Raw genomic sequence first — 5,537 nt, 5'->3', positions numbered from 1 at the left:
TAGTTATATATTGCTGCGTAACAAATTACCCCAAAACCGAGTGACGTAAAGAGAGAAACATTTATTATCTCAGTGTCTGTGGGTCAGGAGTTGTAGATTGACTTAACTGGTAGTGCCCGATGATTCAGTTCTCTTATGAGGCCTTAAGTCTTCCCTATAATCACATGGAGACCTAAATAAATGGTTCAATGTAAATTAATTTCTTAGAAATCTATTTCCCTACTGGCAGGTGTACCACTGAATAATTATAATCGAACCACAAGCATTTTAGTATGTATGTTCCCTAAATAGAGTGGCATATGAAGGCCTCATAATAACTCTGTGGATCCATTTTGGAGATAAATAAAACGAGGCTTGGAGAATTTAAATGCCTTGCCCTGTAGCATAGAGCTATGATAAAATAAAATCAAAATATAAAACCAAATATATCTAATACCCTAAACAGTGCTTTCTGTTCAAGATAGTAGCTTCCACAGAAAATAAAATGATTTTTAAAAATAGATGATGGAAATAAATAGGAATATTCATTAATTGGGCCCTTATCATATAACACATACGTTTACATATATCTCCCTTCATCAAGCCCATTCTCTTGTTTAGTCAAGTCTGTTTACAAATGCTAGTACATAAATATATCCCCATTGGTAAAATATTATATTCAAAATATTTTCCAAATAAGCAGTAAACTCGTGTCATCAGGATTCCCAAAATTCTTTCATGCAGGTGTGAGCATTAAGGTACAAAGGAGAAATCATATTTTGTCTCAAAATCTTTTGCCTCAATTTTCTATGTTCTTTTCTTCTTGAATACATTTCTCTCATTTTTTCCCCTTCTGTGGAATAGGTAAAGATCAAATATATGTTATTATACCTTCTGATAAAATGGCTGCAGTGAGAAGAAGCTTCAGTCAACTTTTTAATTTCTTCTCAACCTCAGCATTTTAAGGTATTTATTTCTAACTGTGGCTTTGGGGAAGGGAGCCAGAAGGAATGGGCTCAGAGAAAGGTACAATAAGTAGGACCTGAAACCTTATATATTTAATGGGAACAAGAAGATTAAACTTAATTTCATATAGTACTAAAAATCTACTTTGTGTAAAACTAAGTAGAGTTACTTGGGCGACTCTAATGTGCAGTTTTTAAATGTGTTAAAAGAAGATGTGCACAGTTTATTTGTTCACAATATTAAACATTAAGCTTACCGTGTAGTGGAAATAATTCAAGATTTGGAGTCAGAAATAAATGAGTTCAAGTTCTACTTTTACCACTACTAGTAATGGAACTTTGGACAATCTGTGACTCAATTTGCTTATCTGTAAAGGGGGAATAACAGTGCTTCCCTGCCCCCTCATTTTGGTAAATGTTCGAACTAATGTACATCGTTTGCTTAATAGAGAGTAAAAGTTCAGGAATTGGGCTTTAATAAGTCTTAGGTTACATTCGTTTATTTCCCTGTGGGGGGAAAGGTGCTATTTAAGGAGAGCTAGACAGAGATATATTTCCCCACCCTTCATAACTACTCAGTTCTTAGATCTCTAGTACTTGGACCTCCACCTCTTCTTAAGTCAACTTACCTACACCCGGTAAATGCTGACGCCTGAGGAAGCTTTGAGGAAAATGTCTTCTTTCTTCAGTACAAAGAAATATTTTTCTTTGTGTCAAGTAGGCTTACCTTACTTATGTTTCTGGTTAGTAGACTACACATTTTAGAATTTTATTTTCTTAAATGCAAGCAAGGCTTCCCATATGAGTTCCCAGTTAATAGTATTAAGGCACTTTAGCTAGCTTGATAAAATGGATACATGTGTGTGTGCTTCCAATCCTTGCCAAACATAAAGTTGAAGACAAGAAAAATCCTTTTAAACTTTACAAATGTAAGCTTTTATTTGCGGAAAGCCAGAAAAATACCTCATAAGAATATGTAACTAATTCTTCATCAGTTTTTAAAAATTATTTTGTATAAACAGCTGCCAAAAATGGATGATATGTTGATAGGTCTTTATAGACTAATATTTATGTTACTTGCATGTGCTTAATCATGAACTGTGAGGAAATGGAAAAATAAACATCCCACTGCTCCTAAACCTTATAAAAGACTGATCATTGCAAGTCAATAGAGACTAGTTTATTTTAGCAATAGGAAACTCTAAAATCTGGCCTGTTTGAAGATACAAAATTTGGGAAACTTTAAAAGAATTGCCCTCTCTCGGTTGTCACTAGGAATTCACCAACCTATGGGGACTCAGCTCAGTTCCACACGTGGCTTATGTTTTACATTCTTTGCTTTTTCATTTTGGAAACACCCTTTTTTACAAGGAAAACTTTTTGGCTTTTCCCCAGACCCTACCTTGCAGCTTGAAAGGTACATGAAATTCAGTCCTTTCTTCCTCTAAACCGGTGTTCAGAGTACATTTCAGCAGGGAGTTTACCCTGAAACATTCACGCCTCCTGAACCTTCATCACCCAAGATTCAAAGTAGCCTGAATACTGTCACACTCCTGACATGTCTGCACAATGCTGCTGTGAACATTCTCCGCAGATCCTGCTGAATTCTCTGTGGTGATAATGTAAAGCTCTGCTTATTTCTGTGGTGATAGCACAATTTAGGCTAATCACACTGAATCAGAAAGTTGGAATGTAGCCTAAGTCTTGCAGTCAAGAGCAAAATACCACTGAAATTACCTATAGTCAGTCAATTATGAAGAATGAGATGAAGAACTATAAATATAAATGAGGTTTAAGTGGAAAAGGACTAGAAATTGATAAGCTGGACTTCATTAACATTTGAAACTTCTGACCCACAAAAGACAATATCAAGAGAATTATAAGGGAAACCACAGACTGGGAGAAAATATTTGCAAGAGATACATCTGATTAAAGACTGTTATCCAAAATTCAAAAAAATAAAGCCCTGGCTGGTGTAGCTCAGTAGATTGAGTGCCAGACTGCAAAGCAAAGGGTCACTGGTTCGATTCCCAGTCAGGGCACATGCCTGGGTTGTGGGCCAGGTCCCCAGTAGGGGTGTGGGAGAGGCAACCACACGTTGATGTTTCTCTCCCTCTCTTTGTATCTCCCTTCCCCTCTCTCTAAAAATAAATAAATAAAATCTTTTTTAAAAAAGTAGCATAAAAGAATTGAAGTTCTTGCTAGTCTCTAATGTTTGGTGCAGTTTTTGCAATGGAAATCTCTGAAGGTCTTATTCATGGCCTTCAGGCTTTATAATGTGTAAGACCTTATTGAAGGTCTTATACATGATAAATGTACCATCCACATCTTCACATTGTGGCTGGCATATAAAAGGAACTGAAGTAAATTGAAATTCTTCTTGTTCCCAAACAAATTTCTTTTCTAGAAAGGAAAAACAGACCAAAATTTATGGAAATCTAGGTTCAAATCTAACTTCTATTTTGATACTAGTGATGGTCAGGTGTTCAGACTGAGCCTCTTGCCAAAAATAACCAAAACTACTAGATGAAATATAAAAAGTAACCTTTTATAAATATTGCCAAGCTTACAAAACAGGAAATAATGATCAGGGCAAACTGAAGTGAAAGCTGGAACCAGATCATTAAACTGAGCATGGAAGCCATTTTCACCCTGAGGGAATTCATTGAATTTGACTTTAAGTTTTCAAAATATTGGTTTAGGATACAAAAGGTAAAGTGCTGGCCTGCCAGAGGCTGGAGACTAACAGGGATCTTCCCCATATGAATCTTAGCTAAATCTAGCAAAAGTTAGAATTACATTGCCCACACTTTGCCCACGCTATACCCATCCTCAGGATCTACAAGGAATGCTGCTGCTTGGGTATGAGCAATGGATGGCTTCTAGTGATCTGAAATGTTCAAGGACAAATTATTCTAATCTCACACACACTTTCCCAGAGGATGAAAAAAGGGAATACTTCCCAGTTCAGTTTCATGCTGCCAGACCCCCAAGTACAGAAAGTGAAGGAGAAAAGTAGAAAGTCAATTTATAGGTCAATCTCACTGATGAACATAGATGCAAAAATCCTGGACATGATAATAATAAATGGAATCTTCAGCATATAAAAAGAATAGTACACTCAGAGTTAAATTACCATTAGAAAGTCAGCTAATGGAAATTATTGCATTATCATAAAATGAAAAATTCACATAATCATTTTAATGAAAGAAAACATAGTATTAAATTTCACAAATATGAAAGATTAAAAAAGAAAAAATAGTGTGCACTTACATTTTGTTTAGGGGTAGGTGCCTTATTGAGTGTTCTTTCCAATATAAAAATGTAAAAAAATCCTGTTAGCAACCTGGGAATAGAAAGGAAATTCTTTAATCTGTTAAAGAGTGACAATTTGAAAAGAATTCCATTTGAGATAAGCATGCTCTTACACAGCTATTCAACATTGTATTGCTGGTCCTCATCTCCACGGTAGAGCCTTAAGGTAAGAAACTTAAGAAAAACAATAAAATAGATACATTTTTATGTATTGAAAAACTCAGTGCTGTCAATATATCAATGCTACTCAAATTGTTTTATAAAATCAGTGGAATCCCAGTCTAAATCCCATTGTGAAATAGGAAAAGTTGATTCTAAAATTTGCATTTAGAAAAAAAGTGGTAAACAGAGTCAAGACTATCGTAGAGAAAAACAAGGTACAAAAATTGCCTGACTCAGTATTGGGGCTTATTACAAACCTATGGTAATCAAGAATATATGGGATTGGTGTTTCAATAGAAAATCAACCAAATTAGAATAGAATAGAATAGAATAGAATAGAATAGAATAGAATAGAATAGAATAGAAATAGAAATAGAATAGACAGAAACAGAGCAATTCCTATATGCACTCTTACTATATGAAGAAAAGGAGCAAAGAATATTTGTTGATCAGTGGGGAGGAATGGATTTCTAGAGAACCTTGCTGGGTTAATTTGGAATCCATTGATAAAAATAAGAATTGGAAATGAGTCAGAGATATCCTTTTTTACTACTCTGATTCAACATTGTTTTGTAAATCCTTGCTAGTTCAATAAGGCAAGAAAAATAAAAGTTTACACTTCCGAAAGAAAAACATCGCTATTTTCATATGGTAATGATTGTCTATATAGAAAACATGAATGTCTTAAAAACTAAACAAAGCAAACAAAACAACTTCTGAACCAAAACTAAATTTAGGAAGGTCTCAGAAACAATGTCAATTTACAAGACAACTGCTTTCCTGTATACCAGCAATAAGCGATTTGAATTTTAAACTAAGAAGTCTGTACTTTTTATAACAGCATCAAAAACTAAAGTGCTTGGGTATAAATCTAACATAATATGTGCAGGATATGCATGTGAACACTGCAAAATACTGATGAAAGAAACCAAAGGAGATATAAATGATTAGGGAGACAATCTGTATTCATGGGTTGGAAAACTTGATACAGTTTAAATGTCATTTTTCCCTAATGTGACCTAAAGATTTAATACAAACCCAATAAAAATCTCAACAAGCTCCTTTTATAAAAAGATCTACAGACTGATTCTGAAATGTATACGAGAAGGCACAATT

This window comes from Desmodus rotundus, chromosome X, assembly GCF_022682495.2.
Source record: "Desmodus rotundus isolate HL8 chromosome X, HLdesRot8A.1, whole genome shotgun sequence".
NCBI lineage: Eukaryota > Metazoa > Chordata > Mammalia > Chiroptera > Phyllostomidae > Desmodus > Desmodus rotundus.
The sequence above is the reverse complement of the archived record's forward strand: the minus strand, read 5'-3'. Positions refer to the sequence as shown.